This window comes from Takifugu flavidus, chromosome 3, assembly GCF_003711565.1.
Source record: "Takifugu flavidus isolate HTHZ2018 chromosome 3, ASM371156v2, whole genome shotgun sequence".
NCBI lineage: Eukaryota > Metazoa > Chordata > Actinopteri > Tetraodontiformes > Tetraodontidae > Takifugu > Takifugu flavidus.
Genome location: NC_079522.1, coordinates 15,052,025 through 15,075,338, shown reverse-complemented (window position 1 = coordinate 15,075,338; position 23,314 = coordinate 15,052,025). Strand labels below are relative to the sequence as shown.

Sequence of the window (23,314 nt, the reverse complement as noted above, 5' to 3'; positions counted from 1 at the left end):
AGAAGCTGTTGCTTTCAGCAAAAAAGAAATTGGTTTATTTTTTACTGCCTTTCGTGCTCCTTCTCCTTGCTCAGGTCTTGTTTGCTTCACATTTTTTCATCGTATTCATGGTGAAATGGTTCCAAATACTGAGAAAGTAAATTGTAAGTTTGAGCATGGCACACCTGTTTCATCATTCATCCACTTTGTCTTATCGTCCTTCTTTCCTGTGTGATTGAGTCTGACTCCAATGTATTGAGAAAAAGACTTACCATCTTTTGATCTTTAAAGACTGAAAATTTCCAAGCGAAATAAATTGATCCTCTTGATATTGTAGCAATCTGGATTCTATAGCACTGAATAACAAACAGTGTGTTACGGTATGGACTTTAGAGAGGACCCGAGAGCAGACCAGAACACGGTGGTAAGAGGGTCCAAATGAGTTTTATTTCGGGGGGGCAACACAAAGACAAACAGTCCTCCTGGACTGCGGGTAGCTCAGGAGTAGGATCCGCACTTCACGGGACTGCAGAGAACCCAGGAACCGGGTGCAGCACGCTCACCAGTCCAGCAAAATGGCATGGAGACCGCGAGCGCACCGTGGACACCCAGAAGACAGATGCAGTCCTCCTGAGCTGCTGGGAGTACGAGAGTCTTTAAACCAGAAGCAGTCCTCCGGGACTGCAGAAAACCCAGGAACCGGCGCGGCATGCTCACCAGCCCAGCAGAATGGCATGGAGACCTTGAGCGTGCCCAGAAACAAACAGGACAGCAACCAAGACGACAAGACACTCCAGCACCGATGGGCAGGTGCTCCCTCCTTAAGTAGGCAGCCAAGTGGCAATCGCCCACAGGTGTGCCTACCCACAGTGCCAGCTGTAGGCAATGAAGCTCCCCTACGCCCCCTAGAGGGAAAAAAAACCAGACATCACCCTGGACCCCAACACAGGGACTGATTTGGGATATTTGCAGCTCCTGTGCTCCATGCATCACTTGACTACAGGAGGAATGCTGTTTAGTAGCACACACAATTGGTCACCAACCAAACACACGACTTTACCCTGTACACCATGTCTGACAAGCCTGCTTTTGTCAGAGAAGGCCTTCCTGGTCATCTACTACACCAGGTTAAGCCATTCCCAGAGGCAGTAAAGAAGGTTCAGGCCAGGTCCAACTCTGGCTCAGAGGGAGGCTAAACACCATTGTAAGGAGTATGGAGTTCATGCCTAATCTTGGTCTCTCTGCTGGTGGCTGGTCAGAATGGCAAGGTGATTGGCCAGGGTCCAGTGCTGATGTAGCATACCACGCTGGTCATTGGCTGGATGCTATCCAATTTTAGATATGAGAGGGAATGGGGTCTTGGCTCTGGTCAACCCAGAACTGCTGGGGATTGATGGTGTCCAAGCTGCCCCCTTCATGTGCTGGCAATACCGTTACATTTTTGCATTGACATGAAGACAGTGGTGGATCCCGAAGTTGTAGTCCTGTAAAGTCTTCTGCTATCCTGCCATCCGCCACTCTGCCTCTTTAAAGTTTAGGAGCCAGGTGAGGGAGGCGTAATCGGTTCGCAGGAGGAATCTTTTCCAATAAAGGTAAGGCCTGTAGTGGTGGAGGACAACATTTGTTATGTATTTTGGGTTATAATTGGACCCGTAGTTGGCGTGCATCACGTGCATGGTGGGTGGTTCTGGGTGTGGTTGTTCACGGAAGTTGCACTAGTATATAAACACGTGTTCAAGGCCTGTTTAAATAAAATATAAAAAAAACTGTTCGAGCCATGTCTGGGGCATGTGACTGATGCGGAAGGACTCCACACCGCACCGTCCCAAATCACTGCCATCGTCGATGCACCACCGCCACAGAACATCAGCCAGCTGCGATCCTTTTTAGGATTATTGAATTATTACGGACGATTCATTCCAAATTTGGCTTCGTTGCTGCAGCCATTACACGAATTGTTGTGCAAAGACAAAATGTGGAAATGGACCGAAAACTGCCAGGCAGCATTCCAGGAAGCTAAGGATGTGCTGACAACTTCGCAGGTTCTAACGCACTTCAACCCGTCACTGGCACTGCAGCTTGCTTGTGACGCGTCTCCGTATGGAGTAGGAGCTGTTCTTTCACATGTCATGCCAAACGGAGAAGAAAAACCAATCGCTTTTGTCTCCAGAACGCTGAACAAGGCAGAATCGAACTATGCACAACTGGAGCGAGAGGCATTAAGTATCGTTTTCGGTGTCCGTAAATTTCATCAGTACTTGTATGGGAGAAACTTCACTCTCTTAACTGACCATCGACCTCTCACAACCATTCTGGGTCCACACACTGGTGTACCATCTCTTGCTGCATCGAGACTGCAGAGATGGGCCCTGTTGTTATCTGCTCATTCCTATGACATCAAATACAGGAAATCAGATTTGCATTGCAATGCTGATGGTCTGTCCCGATTGCCGCTTCCTATTACGAAACCCGAGTCAAACGCCACGGACATCTTCTACTTCACGGAGGTGTCAAAAGCCCCTGTTTCTGCAGTACAAGTGAAGAAGGAGACTCGCATTGACACGGAAATGTCAGCAGTCCTGGACATGGTGGTGAAAGGTCGGACTGCTGGTGAAGATCCGCGTCTGAAGCCATACCTGGGATGGAGGTTGGAGCTTTCTGTTCAGTCAGGGTGTTTGCTATGGGGGAGGCGGGTGATTATTCCACAATCATTGCGTGCACAAGTGTTGCAACAACTTCATGTAGGACATAGTGGAATTGTCAGAATGAAGGAAATGGCAAGAAGTTACTTTTGGTGGCCAGGAATGGACAAACAAATCGAAGAGATGGCTTCAAGTTGTTCATCGTGCCACAAAGTAAGGAACAACCCTCCACCAGCGCCTCTTCACCCCTGGGAGTTTCCACAGGAGCTATGGCATCGGGTACACATTGATTTTGCAGGACCAGTTGAGGACAGAATGTTCCTGGTCGCGGTTGACGCCCACAGTAAATGGCCGGAAGTGGCTATAATGAGATCAACAACGGCAGGGAAGACCATTGAGAAACTGGGAGAAATGTTCAGTCGTTTTGGATCTCCTGCACAACTCATCTCGGACAATGGTCCCCAGCTTGTGTCTCAAGAAATGTCCTCATTTCTACGGAATAACGGAGTGCAACACATCACCTCAGCTCCTTTTCATCCTGCAACAAACGGCCTCGCTGAGCGGTTTGTACAGACTCTTAAAGATGCATTAAGAGCCTCACAGGGACAGGGGACGTTACATCAACGAGTGCACAGCTTCCTGTTGAATTACAGGAACACTCCACACGCCACCACCAAAACATCCCCTGCTAGCCTGATGTTAAAAAGAGAGCTGCGCACCACACTTGACCTTCTGAAGTCCACGACGCTGAGGGAGACAGTTCAAGGTCAGCAGGAGAAACAGGTACAATGCAGAGAACAGCGGTCTAAGGACAGAGTTTTCACATCCGGCGAAACGGTGTTGGCAAGGAACTACAGTGGAGGACCGAAATGGATTCCAGCTACTGCCATCGCACAGACTGGACCAGTTTCCTACACTGTCCAGACAAATGACAATGTTTGGCGGAGACACCTTGATCAACTGCTGACGACTTCACCTGTTTCATCAGAGTTGTCTCCAGAATGTTCATTGGATGTACTTGATCCACCACCAGCTTTCACACACACACAGGTGCAGCAGTCCACCGTTACAGAGACAGTTACGCCTGCTGCAGATGTTGTTGTAAATGAAGCAGAGGCACCTGTTGTGGCTTTAGCTTCTAGAGACCCTGTACCACACATGGACAAGGAAACTGATGTTTCTGCAGGGCGCCGATATCCAGCAAGAGAGCGGCGACCTCCTGTACGACTGGAGTTGTAGTATAGTTTAGACACTGACCCAAACCACCAGGGGCAGAATAATCCCCTTGGGTACAGTCTGGGGTTTGAGGTAGTCTACCCTCATCCCTAAATAATAGTTCAGAAGTAATATATATGGAAAACAAAAATACTTTACTTTTGTGTGCTCCTGTTAATAGCGTAATGCTGAGTGAACTATGTTATGGGGTTATATTGTACTTATAGCTAAGGGGAAGGCATTGTTTCTTTAATGTGTTTCATATAGGACGTTTGCTTTAAGAGGGGAGGAAATGTTATGTATTTTGGGTTATAATTGGCCCGTAGTTGGCATGCATCACGTGCATGGTGGGTGGTTCTGGGCGTGGTTGTTCACGGAAGTTGCACTAGTATATAAACACGTGTTCAAGGCCTGTTGAAATAAAATATTAAAAAAAACTGTTCGATCCAAGTCGTGGTCCCCGGATTATTGTCATCGTACTCAAGAGTGACGACATAACAACATTAGTTTGTGACTTGTGACATTTTTTCGCTAACGTGGATGACAGGCTAGTCCCTCAATGCAGCCACCTCACCAGGAGCAGTGGACACCCCATCTGCAGTCATGACATTACCGAACATAACTGGTGTGGTGGGGAACCCAAACCATTTCCATTTTTGGCCAGGGGTAGAGACATTCAGGCTGCTATTGCATGTGGATGGATCATGGCGCTGCTTCCCTGTGGTGTCATCAGTAGGAGAGAGATGGGTACTTTTAGTGTGAGGTGGTTGTACTTGGCCCATCGTCTCGGCTGAGGTCTCATCCTGCTAAGGGGCGTTCGCACCATCAGCCAGTGGTCTACCTTTGGTGACTACTCTTCTTCGGTCATCTCTGCTCCTTCAATTATTTGCAGACACCCGATAAGTTGATCTCTTTTTAAGTGCAACTGCCATTATAAATCCCACATCTGGCACCAATGTGGCAATCTGGGCTCTATGCCCACAAATAACTGTAAGACTTCAAAATTAGTGAGTCGAACAGACCAAAGACCATGCAACAACATTAACAACCGTGGTTGTTTGGAAGAGAATTAAATTGAAACTTGAAGCGCACAATCCCAAAGCATCCTGGGAATTCATCCCACCTATGCCCCAACACACTACAACATTTTTATGTATAACCTTTGCAAAGGCAAAAGTCTAACTGGGTGAGACTGGTTTGGGTCTAGTTCTTAGTTGGGCTGATATTTGATCATAGTGTAAAAACTCATTAATGTATCCTTCAGAGGTTGGCGATGTCCATAAGTGAAGGCCTTCCATACACGTGTGAAATTGTTCACTTGAAAAGAACTGATGTTAAGTGTGTGGTGAAAAACACAAGTATATTGATGAAAGGTAGGCAGATGGAACACCATGTGAGGGAAAGTTGGAATTGTTAATTTAACTATGACTAAGTAATTTAATCAGGAATTTTAAAGAAATGCATCCGCTGGCCTCAGTTCAGGAAACATTACCGGTGGTTAAAAATGGAACCTTATTCAGTCATCTTCCAATTGTGTGTTTGCTCTGTGAGTCAATAGTGACCTTTCCTAACTGTATTTCAGCCTGTCAGTCGATTATTTGAAAATAATCCAGTGCCACAGCCAACCCTGATTAGAAGTAATTTAACTAACTGAATGAATAAATGAATCATAAATGACACAATTTAATTTTGTCAAAAATTATAAATAATGAGCATACAAACTTAGCAGGGGAAGTTAGCAATATGCAGATAGAACCTTCCAATCAAAGGTTAAGCCTCAGCCTGCTTTGCTGGAAGAGGTCTGACAAATACCCCATACACCTTTCATTCCAATCTGTCAGGTTTATTAAAATAATATCTCATGCTCCATCTTCTTATTTTCAGGGTTGACAAATCTGTACATTAATTAGTTGTTTTTCTAATCACTGCCTTCTCAGTCAACAAGATATGATTATAGGTTATTTATAACTGTAGCCAATTGCTAATGTGGAAAGATAAACCTAATTAGATTGGGAAAGGAGATTTGAAAGGATTTGAAGATGATAAAATGGTATTGAACTATTGGCTGATTACGTCTGACCTTGTAAAAAGCTTATATCTATATTTGCTCACACTATTTTCTATGAAAAATGGCCCTAAACTTTAAAAAGTGAGCCACCTCTGATACTTCGGTGAAATGTGTAGTTTATTGTTCACTGTTATCTCCCATGGAGCACAGAGGAACATTGCTTATCAGTTTAATATATATATATATATATATATATTATATATATATATATATATATATATATATATATATTATATATATATATATTATTTATTAAATCCAATGGAATTCTACCAATACCTTTATAAAATGTGCTCAGAAAGACAGTAAGTCCATGTAGATGGAGAGGGTTGGAGGATGACTTGGCATGAGGAAATAATGCCTCGTCCCTTGCATGCAGATGTGACGAGGGAGATAACGAAGAAACTATTGCAGATGCCGATCTTTGGCTGCTATGCTTGGGTCGCCACAGACAACAGGGACAAATAAAAGACTCTTTATTTGTGTGGAATGTAGTTCAAGGTGGAGCTTCTGTTTTATTTTTTTTCTCTCATCAGTTTCAGACAGCACAGAGACTGAGATAACATTGCTTGCACAGGTTTCTTTTTGAAGTTTCTGTTTCCATCATTCAACCCACTTAAATTTACAGCTAATGTAATAGTGATATATGATCTACCAGAGGTGCAGGGTCTGTGGAACAGGAATGTCTTTATTACACAAGAAATGCCGAGATGCTCCAGTCACACAAGAGCCTTTTGATGCCGGTGCTGGATTTGGAACATAGACCCAGCTTGTGGTAGCTAGTGGCCCTACTTGAAGATATTGCCTTGTTATGGCTTTAAACTCTACAGGTTTACTGGCCTGTCTCCCGTTATCTCCCCACTCTGTTTGTCACAGGACATGCAGCAAGTCTTCTGTCCATGGTACACATTGATCAACCATCTTGGAGAGGGTGCACTTGCCAATCAAGCAAAGATGAGAGCTCCAGAAAAAAGGATTAGGCCCCAACCTATAAAAGTATTTTTAGTAGGTCCATGTAGGTTCTGATTCATCGGAGGTCACTAAGGTTGAGTGAAGAGTCAACTGGCCTGAGAATCTTCTTCACCTCTGTAACTAATGGCTAACAACTTGACTCACAGTAAATTCCTAAAAATCTCAAAAATGTCAAGCTTGTTTGGTTGTTTTAAAAATGCTTGTTGTTTAAATGCAAATAGATATATGTGTTTCTCCATTTATTTGCCCTGTTCTAATTCATTAGTGTTTACTTTATCTACATTCAGCTGTAATTGTTGAACTGTTCATCACCTTTCCTCACGTTTCTCCAGTTGTTGACCATCTTTTCTTCTTTTTTGTCAAGCCACTTTAGGAAAAACATTCTTGTCTGTATCAGCACATCAAACAGCCCGCCTCCGGGGGCCTTGTCAGACGCCCGTCGCAAAGTCTTGACTATGAATGGCACCGTGTTGACCTCAGTTTACAGCCCGTTCGTTCATTGTGATTCACGAGCACACAAACCCGTCCAACTTAAAACTTGACTGAACTTCAGAGCCTATATACACTGGACTCCTTGACGTGTGATTTGATTACTGTGGAGAGCTGCCAGCAGTGTTTGGTCTGAAAACTTGACCACTGACAACACAACATAACACACACATGCTTGAGCCAATGCACACATCCCCACATGCACACGCACACACACATGCACAGAGAGAAGGCGAGAGAGAGACCTTCCAATCCTCTACAATACTCATTTTAGCGCACTCCTGTGAGACAAGAAAATCAGACAGCATGTTTGAACACGGTGATGACAGAGCATAGAATGGCAAGGTGTTCCCTTTTCCGGCTGCACCAAAGGCAGGACACTCATTTGTAGGAACATCAGTAGTGACGGAGACTGACAAGGGTGTTAAGTCCCATCATGGGAGGTCAGTGTTAACAGAAGTCCGTATACCTGTACTGTTGATTTGACATGCTGGAGCTGATGCAAATCTGAAAAGAAGTCACATTTTAGAGGTAGACAAGAGCCCAATCATAGGTCTATAACTATGACATCTTTCAGCATTTTAGATTGTTTAAAATGCTGTTATTTTATTGAAAAAGCAGATCTTTCTGAGAAACTGCTAGAAAGTGCAACTCATTAGTGTCAGTTGATGCATCAGTACAACAGATTTTATAACTTGGTTATTTTGGAACACTTGCGATGCTATCAGCCTAAATCGCATGGCAACAGTAGCATTGGTAAATACTTTATGGGATTTAGGAGAGGTTCAGAGAACATATGTGCGTGCTTTGTCGGCTCTCTTTGCGGCACGTCAACAGCACTTTTGACTGAAAGGAGGCTCGCCTCCTCCTGACGTGTGGGACCAAGACAACTAGTGGATTACTGTCCTGATGATGAAAGGTAAAGTCCAGTGATGGGTGGTTTTTCAAGTGGTGTCAAGGGTGAGAAATGCTGACATGTGAAGAGAGCAAATAGACAAACTGATTGTGGAAGCTGCCACTCCCTAACTGATAAGAAGAGCCCAAACAGAGCTTACAGTAATGTCAGAAAAGACATGGATACATTCTAAATGTCTGGCCGATCATTGTTGACTTCTATTGATCGTTTGCTTTTGTCTGCACCCCATACCAGCAGCAGCAGCGTGATCACCATAATGGTCTATTCCTTTCCGGTTCAGTACAGGTTGGTGTTGATCTGGTTAGTGCTCAAATTGGCGATGTCTATGTCAGCTACAAAGACAACTTGAAATTGTACCAGTGTGATAGGGTATAGCTCAACTATAAATTCAATGGAGAATGTGGCCCATAACAAGCAATTATGTACAGTATATACCTCCAATGTAAGGCTTACTTTTGGCACATCATCCAATATTTAATGAAGTGTTCTGAATCAAAGTGTATTACTGAGTAGAAATAAGATTTGAAAATTTTAAATAAATCTTGAATGACCAAAATTAGCCACTAAAATAGCATGAGGCTGATTTTTCAAGAGTGAAAGACCATGCTGATGTAACACACATATTATTTACAGACATCAAAGTGGGTGAAAACTGTCCGATAAACATTGAACTAATGATTTTTAATATTTGTCAAGCAGATGAAAACAGTAAAGTTCTGTTCTTTTCAGCTGAAACTAAGTCAACTGGACTTTCCTGTGGCTTCTTGCAGATGTTTTGCCTCTCATCCGGGAAGTTCCTTTAGTTCTAAATGACTGTTGGGACTCCCTGATACTTGTATATTGTCCTGGTTTAATGAGTACTATTTGTTAGTAATTGTGAATGATCATTAGTGGTCATTAGTGGTCATTTGCATCGTAAAAAGGATGGTGTCCTTCCCAGTCATCATGTGCTGTTCGGTGTGATTGATTGTGAAGCTTTCTGGGGAGGGATCCGAGAATAGTATGGCTAAAACATAACCATCCCTTATCCCTAAAGTGCAAATACATGTCTTAGTCCTGCCCTGTGCAGTTGACTCTCCTGCATTATTTAATGTTTTCTGTTGCTGCGACAATTGTATAGCTTAATCTTCTGGAAAGAAGTCTAGACATATTTTGTAACGGATGTGAACTCCATAACTGGCAAGATTATGTGTTTTTGTTGAAACTTTTCTTTGGATCCCTCACAAGCACTCCATGTGTACATTGCTGGTTGTTGCTCAGAGTAAACCTTCTGGGTATCTAAATAAACAAAAGCCAACATGGAGGCCAATGAATATGATGCTTAAAGCGTGAAAAAAAAAAATGCTGCGGTTGATGTGAACTTTGCAGTACCTGCAATGCTGTTGTGATGATAAATGATGTCAGAGCAGTTTTGAATAGAGGGGAAGTAAACTTCCTGATACAGCACTTAGCTTCAGCTGCAACAGTGAACATGCTTATCGCTGTGACTGGGGTGGGAAACAGCTGTGAAGAAGCAGAAAAATCACAAAGAGACAACACAAAAAGAGAGTTGCCATTGGAGGAACTGAAATATGTTGCACGAGGCATTGAGATTGAAATAGGAGATGTCCTACCACTATGCTTTCAGATTATGCACAGTGCGCATTAACCTGGCTTTTAACGTGTCACAATGGGGCCCCTTAGTCTCTGTCAACCCACACAAAGCTGAGTTCCACTGACAGCAAAACATGAGCACACACTCCATGCATGTCAACTTGTGTTCGCACATGCACAGGCGTGCGCAGTAGAAAAGATCACAAATCAGAAACAATAAAACCTCTCTGAGAGCCCTGTGAGTAACTTTTAAATGCACTGGGATTATTGGCTTAATCTAAATCTGAACATCCAGTCTCCTAAAAGAAAGCAGAACATAAAGTGAAGTCATTTGTTGAAATCACTTTCTTCTATTAATTTATTCCAGCGTGGAAGAATGAGGAGCTTAGCCCGCGGGGCCGAGTTTCCTTAGATCAAGCTTGGATGGACATAATCACTGGCACAGCTGAATTTCTGGAACAACTTTTGAGTACATATCCAGCAAAGATAGAAGGCTGAACAATGCATATGTGACAGACAGCCTGCCTTTATGTGGAGATAAAAGCTGAAGATTGTATATATATAATATCCCCTTGCCAAATATCCTGAAACCATTACCATGTATTTATTCTCAGTGTCACTGACAAGGAATAGAATTTTCAACAGCTCTAGCCACCTATTTACACACAACTGGACATTGTCCCAATTATAACCCTGTGTTCAACAATTACGCCCAGAGAAAAAAAAGAGCGATAATAACCAGCCACTAATTTGCTTTCCTTTATAAATGTTTGATAAATGCACCTTTTACAGCCATATTCCCAGAGCCAATGACTCTTTACCTGTGTCGCACATTGTGAACAGGAGATTAACCGGGCTGTTTAGCTTTAATTGCCTTATCGATTTTTTCCCCCTTATTACACCCCTCCTCAAGCAACTTCATTACCATCCTGAAATTCATAAGCTCACCTGAAAAAAGCACATCTAAGAGGTGATTATCTGTACGAGTAACAATCCAATACAAAGTGGAATTTGCCAATGCACAGAATGCACATCTGTGTCTGTCTCAGCTAGCACCTAGCTGCCTGTACCCATATTTCACCATGGAAAGAGCTGACCCCCTTCCAAAAATCTGCTCGTAATTTCTAATTGAAATGTCATCACAGAAAGGGAATGATAAGCATTTTTTTCTTCCTTGAGGGATACAGTGACTTTTCATTTTGCATAACAGAGAGTGAGTTGACATTTTCTCTTGCAAGAAAACCCCCTGCTGGTGGTTTGCAATATTAAGCCTCCCACCACCACATTGTGAATCTAAATGTAGTTATGTCATTTCCTCTATTGATGCATTGATGCAACAACATGCATTATCCCCCATAACAGTTAACTTCAAATCACTGTGTGATGTAGAAGTTAGCAAAGTAATTTAATCTAAAAGTCATCAGTGCCCTTTTCAAAGTACCACAGAGACTTTAGCAACCCCCGAGTGGCAATAAAACACTATCAAAGTCTTCTTTTCATTCTCTGCTCGTACCTTCATTCAGAAGCTTGCACAACATAACCCATGATATTAAGCGTCACCATGGGTATGATATGGCTGATTAAATTAAGAAAGAACCCAGACAATAAAAGCAATCAGCAGCAGTAGTTTATTGTCATTATGTGCGAGAGGTGGTTTGAGCAGTCTTTAAGTAAGTTATGACTGTCACACAGACGAGGAAGAACGGTTTTATTTCAAAGCAGGATGTGCACATTAAAACCCAGACAAAGGTTTCCCCATCTACCTGAAGGTCGAAGGCTCCTATTGTATCTCAAATATCCATTAAGAACCTCCAGTGATTTAGCGCTGTTCGGACAAACACGATCGATCATCTTGAATATTTTATTCATGACTGGACCACAGCTAATTATATGGACCCTCTAGAAAATACATTTTGGAATATACTCTTTAGGACAGGGGTTAAATTAGCATTAATATTCCAACATAACAGGCGAAGGAAATATTCCATCATACAGATAAAAATTATACCCGCAATAAGGCTGTGTAGACATTTCTCATGAAAATAAATGTTAAGTATTTAACAAAGTATTTTTAAGTAAAGATAATGCACCATTTAAAGTACCTGTTATGGACAGTTCTTCATAACTTCTGAATGCCTCAATTTAAGCATTGATATCTGTTATAATGCGATGTGACTTGAGCAGCACAGAGACATGCCTAGGGCTACCTGGCTTCGTAACAAACTACTTCTGTGTCCTTCATAAACCTTTCATGTCTCAGAAATGTTTCTGAAACTTTTTAAGAATCAGCTATCTTGCAACATTGTTTTAGGGCTTTACCTTTATCCCAAAACAGAAAAAAGGAAAGAATTCCAGTCACCCAGACACCTCTGCAGATGTGCTTTTCAAGGCACAGTAGGCATGTCTTTTTAATTTGCCTGCTTCTGTGTTCCAGGTGGTACATGGATTCCAACGCAGGCATAATTTTAGCCTCATCGGCTACCAGGCTCCTGCTGCAACCAAGTGGGACAGCTGAAAGATTTATCTGAGCTGTGCATGAAATCCTTGGTTGCTTTTTGGAAAGATAGAAATCTCCACTTGTACTGTGGCCTCCTGACACCTTCTCTTGGTGGGAGCTCAATCTACAGAGGACTGGGCTGGGAGGTGAAGGATTCTTGATTCAAGTCCCAGTTTCAAAACAAGTTGGAAAAATCAAACTAGAGGCAGAAGAGATGCTAGGGTGTTAGAGCACTAGAGCTATTTTGAAGATATCAAGCCCCAAAAAACTCTCAGGGTGCCTGTCTGGGGCAGCCTCCTCACTCTCTGTCCCCTCCCGCTTAAAAGCATTTATTTCTGACATTTCAAATATGTTAACGCACACATGAAAGATTTCCTTCTTGTCTGTCGTCTATCAATGCACCTAGGCTTCCTTCTCGCCGGAATGACCGCAGCCACTTGTGCGTAACGCTGTGTCAGTTTGCACCTGCCTTTGAAACATGCTAAATATAAACGCAAAAGCATCGACCACAATCAGTTTCAGGTTTGATAAATCGGGTGCTAACTCATTGTATTTGCATCTCCCTCTCCCAGTATTTTGCGTTTTATGATAATCTGCACCTATTCTGCATATTCATGAAGGCAAACGTGCTAAACGGATTGCGTGTGCTATTTTGCTAATTTGACAGACACAATCGTTGGTACACCTGGTTAGTAGATCAGCTTTGTGCATGCTATCAAGTTTGTTTGTGTATACACATGAACCTTCACTAGAACAGGCCCTAAGTGCACAAGGCGGCCCATCAAATGCAAAGGCTGTCAGAATGCAGCAGTGAAGCAATGTGGTGGATGGAGAATTAGCTGTTCAGGTGGATTCAATGGAGGAGGAGAAAGAAGACAAATTGAGGAGGAGGAGGTCAGAATAGCTATTATCAGCTATGCAAGGAGTAGCTGACATGTTAGCAGAATGAAGAGGACAGTTTTGCATAGGAAGGTCAGAGGGCGTTTGTGTGACAACACTGTGCAACACATATATCCTCTGGTCCACCGTGTGCATTCTACATTTCTTAAAAATAGTCATGGTTTACCACCTTGGCCAAAAATGCAAGGACCATTTTTTTGTCCCAGTCCAGCCCTGGGGCAAACTGACGCTAAAGTCTGAAAGCAACGCTAAAGGCTAGAAGGCTACGAGGGCTCTCATCTAGAACAACTGCAGCTCTCTTGGTTATTCTTCCTCTCCATCAGTCTGCCCTGAGGTCGTACTACTCTGCAGTTCCAGGCACACACAGTCAGGTGTGCAGCAGATTTAAGACTGGACTTCGAGCGCAGCCCCACCGACAATGATTGCAAAATGGTATGGCACGTTGATGCCCCCTCCCCCACTCGCTCCAAACCCACCCCACTGCTACAATTATACGTGTCAAATTTGAGAGTTGGGACTTAATTAAATGCCAAAATAATGAGGACAGCGAACGCCAAATGCATTAACAGAGCTGATAACATCTCAAAGCTTTTATCAACTTTTGAAATATAGGTCTGACAGGAATTAATTATCATAGTTATTAAGTAATAAGGACAGCAGCGGAGGTTGTAACTATAACATCATTCAACAGAAGATGCTGCTCTCTACATATTTGGAGATTTTAGCTCTCAATGTAGTTTATAATCTAACAGAAAGACAACATTTTTTAATTTTTTTTGGCCAATTCCACATGTATTATTTTCTTTTTTATGTTAATATTCCCATCATTTTTGGATATATGGCCTTTTTTCACAGGCCTCTGTACAAAATCACAATGTAATAATCGGTCCTGCTGGAGTTTTTTTTTTTTTCCCAACAGCTGCTGCATTCGGTTTTTCACTTTTAGCCGTGACATAATAGGAGGGAATCACCGTGTCCATTCAGCCGTCAGAAAATAAGTAAATGAGGTGCTAACTGAAATGACATTTAACAAGATACATTTTACTTGGTTTTAATAATTTTCAGCAAAAGAAAAATCCACCCAAAGTGTCCTGTGTGTGCTATTGTCCTCCATGTGCTGATGACCCCCACCACACACCCCTCATCCACTGTTGAGAAATATGTCAGCTGTTAGTGCTGGCGACTTGATTTTGCACGTGTTATTGATTTCTGCATGTGCAGCTCCTCTAAACTGTATAACCTAGAGAAAACACTTAGCAGCCTGCCAGTCAAGCTTTAGTCTCCACTTCTAAAGTATCCCATGGAATTTATGGCCCCAGGAACAGGCGCTTACACTTATCAGTAAAATATCCATGCGCATTCTGCTCCTTTTGAAGTCGGGAGTAAGAGCACAGGTCAGACTTCACACATGGCAGCACAGAAGGTATAGGTTACACAAAACGTGATCGTGCGTTGCTTTATATGGCACTACCAATCCCTTGTGTTTGGAACACCTCACAGGTGTTCTCCGCTCAGCCCATCACTAACCAACCATAGGTTGGTAAGCCGTGAATCCCAGGGTCCTCCATCCAGTGTCAGCTCTCCCAAAACATCGTCACTGTAACAAGAAGCACCCACCCACGTGAGGTCTGTCTCCAAAGGGAATATTTTGGACCTTGGTATGAGCTCATAAGCTGCTAATTAAGATTAAGATTAAGATTTTATTTTATTTTATTTTTCTTTAATCACATAGAATCACATAGATCACATACAGTAGAATCACATAGAACGTTTCAAGAGGTTAATTTTCGTGGCATCCACATCAGTTTAAGCTGCTCAAAAGCGATCCTGCTGTCATCAAATTTGCTGAATTTCCACACACATGACAGTCATGCAGGTTAAAGGTGCAGTTCCTCGAACATCTCTCGGAAACATTTCTAAATGCAAACAACTCAAATTTGGAATTGTGTCTTAATGATTAAAGACATTTTTCCTAAACTGAGCACGTGTCCTTGAATATATTGTGCTCTGCGACGATAAATGAGATAAAACTGCACATGCATGCTTTTCATCATCAGACAGGAGATATCCCGTCGGTGTTCCATGAGGGTTACAACAATAGCCACCATTAATTTTACACCTCATTGTGGTCCAGCTGCATCGTGCCTATGAAGGAGAAGTCATTTTAGTGATACAAGATCATAAGGAAATATCCTCTTTAGTCAGTAAGACAACCCATTTGTCCCAAAGAGTTTCTCATTCTTGACCCAGCGAGGATTGTTCCCGTTGCCATGGTATCTGTAAAATAAAATGTTGGACCCACATTCATTTGATCATCTGGTGCCAAAACATTCCAAATGAGGCTTCCCTCCTCCTTTTTTCCGCTGCTCCTTCTCATTGTAGTGGAACTAACAGGGAGCGATGAAGGCTCGCTCTGCTTCACAATGGTTGGTGTGCTTCCTCAAAAGAGCCATGATGCTCATTGTGACTATCTTTGGCTCTCTCCCTGCACAGCCTCTTTTACTCGCTGCCCGCGTGTCGCATTTCAAATCCGGTCCTGGACCGAGTCATTGCCGCTTTCCTTTTAGTTCCTAACCGCTAATTAATTGCAGTTAACTTGCCTGCCTTATGTCGCATCTGTGCCTCATTAGGAGGCCAGAAAATGGTTTAGACTCGAGGAAACCAACGTTAGAAAACGAGAGGTGTTATGAAGTCTTAAACAGCCCTGTTGTAAAGCTTCAGTGTGTGAGTAGCAGCTTATTTAGACTTTCCTGCTGAATTTAGCTAAACAGAGGCGGGTTGGGGTGCCGCTAATCGCACCAACATTAGCCCCTTCCCTCCTGTATTTAGAGAATGCTTCCACTCGGTTCTCATTCACACACCTCCATACTGGCACCAGATGTCATTTTTTGCAAATGTTAGAGCATCAGTTCTGCTCTGCGACCCCGCTTACCTCCAGCATTTAATTCTTCACCATTTCCTTCTGCACTGCTCTTGTTAATCCAATTTGCTTCAACTCCTTTGTGTCCGGCTGTACTTTAGTTTCAACATATATATCATTGTGTTCAGTGGAAAGGAAAAAAGACAACCCCAATTAAACTCTGCCTTCAACATTTTTGTGGTCAAATTTTGGCTGCGGGGCATTTTTTATACATCGTGCATAATCTAATGCAGATATTTGTTTTACTGTCATTGTTTTGTTCCGGAAACGACCCCATCACAATCTGGGCCAGAAGCCATATTTAACTTCAGTATAAATGTTTGTAGTTAGCTGGAGACTTAGGAGGTATCTCAATCATTGTGTTCAAAGCCTTGAGGACACAAAGGAGATTAAAGCCATGTTGGGGCATTCAGCAGTTTTTCTGGTGAATGTTACACTATGAATCATCTGTCCTACAGACATTTATTCCCCTTTTGTCCACCAAGGAGCATCTGTCTTTCAGCAGCCCATTCTTATTCTTTAAAAGGTCTCTCTGGACCTTGTAGCTAAACCCCGACTGTGCTTAATCACACTCTAACTGCCAAACTCATGGGGCGCACTTGACTGATTTGTAGATGTGACAGAAGAAAGCAGCCAGCAAGTTTTTTTTGTTTTTTTTTCCTGGCACGCTACTGGATGATTTACCTGTCTGAGGCATGCCACTTAAATTGTATGTCTTTTTATTATTTATTTCAATTCAATTACTGGATAATATTGTGTTGCTCTCAAGATGACAGTACTGTCATCTGCAGGGTTTTGCAGAAGACCACTTGAGCTGGACCAAATATGGAGTCCATATCAAACAAATACCACAGCTGTTTCAACTGCCAGATGCAGGCGCATTTGAGTATGGTTTTAAAAAAAAGTGCTCCCCCCATACTCCATCTCTTTTGTGAAATTACTTACAACATCACATGGGAGCTGCTCATTATAACCAGAATGTTGTGCAGTCAGAGCGGCTGGGAACCAAGTGTCTTATTCAGCACTTTGGAAAAAAGTAACACACACATGCAGAGAAAAGATGTTAATTAGCTTTAACCACACCAAAATTAACTTTTTTCAGAAGTAATCACAGTTAGCCCTTAAGAGAAAAACTGTAAAGAAACTTTCTTTAAAAAAAAAAACTAGGAAACCTCTTATGATGTTGCCCGACAAGATTTTATTAGACTTTGAATTTCTTTTTCTATTAATAAATGGTGATAATATCAGCAGCATGCTGTATGAGTTAATATGACTAGCAGATATCACAGGTTTGGCTTTAGAATGAACTCCAGGGAAGTGTGAAGCAAATAGTCTAAATCACAAACTCATTGCACTTGGTGTTATTGCTTTCATCAAGTAATATGATTTTAATATAAGTTGTTAAAAGAAGTGGTATTCAATAAAATTATAAAACATTGTCAAACAATTCTGGTAAAACCCTGCAGTACATTCATGGAAGTGATCTTCCACCTGTAATACTTATTTTAATAAATGCAAGTGTTGAAAATTGAGGCATTTGCCTGCTGTCCCTAATTAGCACGCAGCACTCTGCAAATGCCAACAAGAGCACAAAAAACAATTATGTGAAACTGCAAAAACACTGATGGAACAGGGGCAGTTGAGATGCAAATAGCGTGCTAATATCCAGGAGGGATCAAAACCCGTTTGCAATAAAGATGGAAGGGATGCAGTCAGAGGACGTCCTCATAACTGGGACAGGTCCCTCGATGTATGAACATTTTATTTAGATGTTCAATTCCACCTGTGATATTAAAGGGTGGCTGATGGATGACTGTAATATGACATCTTAATTTCCTATTAGGTTATTATTTGATAATATGTATATTATTTTGTGTGCTAACCTTTGCTGTAAGGTTCTGATCTGAGGAAAAAATTGTGGGATGAATGAAATGCTGAATAAAACAAGTGGAAAAATGGATTTGAAGAGATTTCTTTGGAACGGTTAGGGAATAGGGCCCAGTTAAAGATATGTAAAGGCTTTGCAGCAAGAAAATATGGAATAAAGTCTTTGAGCTGACTTCAAATCTACTAAAGATTAATGCAAACATAGGACTAATACTGTCTCATGACCATTTCTTTTACTTTATGAAGGAAAATTCCCCAAGGCACCATTTAATTCCTCAGTCATTAAATGGGCTTTGATTTTTTTCCCAGGATGTTTACCTTGCTTTTCCTCTTTTCTCATCTTATAGTTTCACTTTTTAAATGTACTTGGCTGTATGTTATTTTTCACACCTTCATCAGATGAAAAGACAGCATAGTTTTGACCGCAGTGCAGAAAAGTCCCATCCAAAGTGAATTTTTCACAAAAGCACTGAGTCACTCTGCCCTTTAGACAGACACAATGTAGATTAAAGGTGGGGTGAGGTGAGGTGTGGCTTTGTTACAGCACCAGGAGGAAACTTAATCATAGCGTTCATAATAGGAACCTCATTTAGCTCCCCCAGGCCATTTGTGGCCTCTGTTGTCTCAGAACAATAATGTGTGAGCTTGGACTCCCCTTTTGAAGGTGACATTTGGTAGAAAAGGTTGCTACAGTACCGCATAAGATTTTGATACATTAGCACACGTACCTGGGCGGAGGTCGGATAAAGCGGGGTCGGATATAGCAGTTATGGCGTGGCCATAACTGGGTAGTCACGTTTGTGGTGCTAATGCTTCAGGTTGAGTTGGTTGTATTTTCCCATCTCGTGTGACCCCAAAGGAGTTGTAAGCAAATAAGGGGAAACTGAGCATTAGAAATCAAAGAAAAGCATAAGAAATCATAGGGTGTGTGTAGTAAATAACAGAGGAAAAAGCTAGCCTTCATAAGATGGTCCCCTTTATTATAATCACATCTAAATATGCACACTTCTGAGAGATGGCTGCTACAAGAACTCGTTACTTAGTGGAAATCTAGCAGCGAAAATGTCACTTCATTGTTTCTGAATATGTCTTATACATTTGTAATGTTACTCTGACTACAAAAGCAGCTGCTTCAGTGCTGAAATGTAAGTGAAAGCCAACAAGGCAATCATTGTCTCTTGAAAGCTGTCAGTGCTTAAGGCATCTACCCATCAACAGAACCACTGCTGTGTTCCGTGCTGCAGGCGTTTATTTTTCACAGCAGCTTTCATTTTTCAGTATTTTTTTTTCCTGCCATTACACAATCCCTCTTGAAAATCATGTTTGTGTGCCTGCCTGTGTGTCTGTACCTCATTGAGGCAGTAAATGACAAGCTGGCAGCATCGCAACAGACTTGATCGCACGCTGGAGGGACGAAGCTTGTGATGATGCTTGGCGAGTGCCGGAGAACACAACAAAAGGTGCTGCGAAACAAAAGTCAAGGGATGAAGGGGCTGGTGGAACCTCATCCTCGGGGTGAAGGGATGTCTGTAGGTTCATGTGCAAACTTTCTGCTGCCGGCCACAGAGTGCTGACGCAGGGTGACGGATTTGTTGATGACAGCTGACATTATTTGAAGTGGGCTCTTAAATAACCCCTCCAAGCAAATATGATTTCCTCTATTAACCCAACTGTTTAGATGGTTGATTCTTTGGATGACCTGATCTGTTTAGTTAAGAGAGGGGAGCGGAAATAATGAAAGACATATGAAGGACATTAGGGTGGTCAGTGTTGGACAGCTGGTCATTTATGGCAGTGAAGTAAAGGAGGCTTTGCATTTCCTTAAACATTGTTTTGCCATGGTCAAAACAATGATCCCTAGACATGACCAATCACACTCTGACCAATCACACTCTGAAAGGTTCATATGGCCTATAGAATAAGGTGTTGAATGGCAGGAGCTGGACCAAGTCTGTTATTGGGGTGTAAAAGTCTGTCGTGATCCGATTCATTCTGGTGATGTGGTGGGCAGCTCTTACTAACCTCTAGACATTTTCTATTCAGGCCCTGATGCTGCCAGTGAGGATGCCCTGGATGGTGCACCTGTAGAACACGTGGAGTATCCTGGAGTATCCTGGAGTATATTGGACTTCTGTGCTCGTCTCAGATTGTCCATAACGAACACCTTGTTCAGACATAAAGGCGTCCACATGTGCACTTGGCACCAGGACGCCTTAGGCCGCAGATCGATGATCGACTTTGTGGTTGTGTCATCGGATTTGCGGCCGCATGTTCTGGACACTCGGGTGAAGAGAGGGGCGGAGCTGTCAACTGATCACCACCTGGTGGTGAGTTGGCTCCGATGGTGGGGAAGGATGCCGGACAGACCTGGCAGGCCCAAACGTGTTGTGAGGGTCTGCTGGGAACGCCTGGCAGAGTCCCCTGTCAGAAGGAGCTTCAACTCACGCCTCCGGGAGAGCTTTGACCATGTCCCGGGTGAGGCGGGGGACATTGAGTCCGAGTGGACCGTGTTCCGTGCCTCCATTGTTGAGGCAGCTGACCGGTGCTGTGGCCGCAAGGTGGTTGGTGCCTGTCGTGGCGGCAATGCCCGAACCCGCTGGTGGACACCAGCGGTGAGGGATGCCGTCAAGCTGAAGAAGGAGTCGTATCGGGCCTTACTGGCCTGTGGGACTCCTGAGGCAGCAGATGGGTACCGGCGTGCCAAGCGGAGTGCAGCTACGGCGGTTGCCGAGGCAAAGACTCGGGCATGGGAAGAGTTCGGTGAGGCCATGGAGAACGACTTTCGGACGGCCTCGAAAAGGTTCTGGACCACCATCCGGCGTCTGAGGAGGGGGAAGCAGTGCACTGTCAACACTGTGTATAGTGGTGATGGTGTGCTGCTGACCTCAACTCGGGATGTTGTGGATCGGTGGAAGGAATACTTCGAGGACCTCCTCAATCCCACCAACACGCCTTCCAGTGAGGAAGTAGGGCCGGGGACCTGGAGATGGGCTCTCGTATCTCCGGGGCTGAAGTTGCCGAGGTAGTTAAAAAACTCCTCGGTGGCAAGGCCCCGGGGGTGGATGAGATCCGCCCAGAGTCCCTTAAGGCTCTGGATGTTGTAGGGCTGTCGTGGTTGACTCGACTCTGCAACATCGCGTGGACATCGGGGGCAGTGCCGCTGGATTGGCAGACCGGGGTGGTAGTCCCTCTTTTTAAGAAGGGGGACCGGAGGGTGTGTTCCAACTATAGGGGGATCACACTCCTCAGCCTCCCTGGTAAGGTCTATTCAGGGGTACTGGAGAGGAGGGTCCGCCGGATAGTCGAACCTCGGATTCAGGAGGAGCAATGTGGTTTTCGTCCTGGGCGTGGAACAGTGGACCAGCTCTACACCCTCAGCAGGGTCTTCGAGGGTGCATGGGAGTTTGCCCAACCAGTCCACATGTGTTTTGTGGACTTGGAGAAAGCATTCGACCGTGTCCCTCGGGGGGTCCTGTGGGGGGTCCTCCGAGAGTATGGGGTGTCGGGCCCGCTGATACGGGCTGTCCGCTCCCTGTACGATCGGTGCCAGAGTTTGGTCCGAATTGCTGGCAGTAAGTCGAACTCGTTTCCGGTGAGGGTTGGCCTCCGCCAGGGCTGCCCTTTGTCACCGATTCTGTTCATAATTTTTATGGACAGAATTTCTAGGTGCAGTCATGGTGTTGAGGGGATCCGGTTTGGTGACCTCAGGATCGCGTCTCTGCTTTTTGCGGATGATGTGGTCCTGTTGGCTTCATCAGCCCGTGACCTCCAACTATCACTGGATCGGTTCGCCGCCGCCTGTGAAGCGGCTGTGATGAGAATCAGCACCTCCAAATCCGAGGCCATGGTTCTCGACCGGAAAAAGGTGGAGTGCCTTCTCCTGCCCCAAGTGGAGGAGTTTAAGTACCTCGGGGTCTTGTTCACGAGTGAGGGAAGAATGGAGCGGGAGATCGACAGGCGGATCGGTGCGGCGTCCACAGTAATGCGGACTCTGCACCGGTCCGTTGTGGTGAAGAGAGAGCTGAGCCGAAAGGCGAAGCTCTCGATTTACCGGTCGATCTTCGTTCCTACCCTCACCTATGGTCATGAGCTTTGGGTAATGACCGAAAGAACAAGATCACGGGTACAAGCGGCTGAAATGAGCTTCCTCCGTAGGGTGGCTGGGCTCTTCCTTAGAGATAGGGTGAGAAGCTCTGCCATCCGGGAGTAGAGTCGCTGCTCCTCCGCGTTGAGAGGAGCCAGATGGGGTGGCTTGGGCATCTAGTCAGGATGCCCCCTGGACGCCTCCCTGGTGAGGTGTTCAGGGCATGTCCCTCCGGTAAGAGACCCCCGGGGAGACCCAGGACACGTTGGAGAGACTATGTCTCTCGGCTGGCCTGGGAACGCCTGGGGATCCCTCCGGATGAGCTGGAGGAGGTGGCTGGGGAGAGGGAAGTCTGGGCTTCTCTCCTTAGGCTGCTGCCCCGCGACCCGACCCCGGATAAGCGGCAGAGAATGGATGGATGGATGGATTACGGTTAGGGTTGGAGTTAGGGTTAGGGTTAGCATTAGGGTTAGTGTTAGCATTAGGGTTGGAGTTAGGGTTACGTTAGGTTAGGGTTAGGGTTAGCATTAGGGTTAGGGTTGGAGTTAGCATTAGGGTTAGGGTTAGCATTAGGGTTAGGGTTAGAGTTAGGGTTAGGGCTAGGGCTAGGCTAGGGCTAGGGTTAGGGTTAGGGTTAGAGTTAGGGTTAGGGCTAGGGCTAGGGCTAGGGTTAGGGTTAGGGTTGGAGTTAGGGTTACGTTAGGTTAGGGTTAGGGTTAGCATTAGGGTTAGGGTTAGGGGTTGGGTTAGGGTTAGGGTTAGGGTTGGGTTAGGGTTGGGTTAGGGTTAGGGGTTGGGTTAGGGTTAGGGTAGGGTTAGAGGGTAGGGTTAGGGGTCAGGAGGTGAAGGTTCGGGTTCGGGGTTAGGTTAGACTTTTCTTTGTCTTAGGTATTAACTGTACTTTAAATTTAACCCCTTTGGTTCCTTAGTACCCAATTTGAATATCCAAAACTTTTCCCTCTTTTTTCGTTCCCAATCTGTCCAATTAATATTCCTTTGTAGACCAGCCATTCCCAATGATGCAAAGCCATGATTCAAAAAATGTTTAACTAAAGGTGTGTCCACTTCCTTTTTGTTCCTAATATTATATCTATGTTGTGTTAGGCGTGTGGACAAGGTATTTCTAGTTTCTCCAACATACTTAATACCACA

The 23,314-nt window shown here is 44.0% G+C and overlaps 1 long non-coding RNA gene across 1 annotated transcript; it reads right to left on the bottom strand.

The window, feature by feature from the left end:
* Nucleotides 1-404: 404 nt before the first annotated feature.
* LOC130522791 (uncharacterized) lies at nucleotides 405-914 on the bottom strand. Its single transcript, XR_008949717.1, has 2 exons — nucleotides 697-914; nucleotides 405-614 (listed from the first exon to the last, which is right to left on the bottom strand). It is a non-coding gene; the product is annotated as an uncharacterized LOC130522791 (long non-coding RNA).
* Between the last annotated feature and the right edge of the window lie 22,400 nt (nucleotides 915-23,314).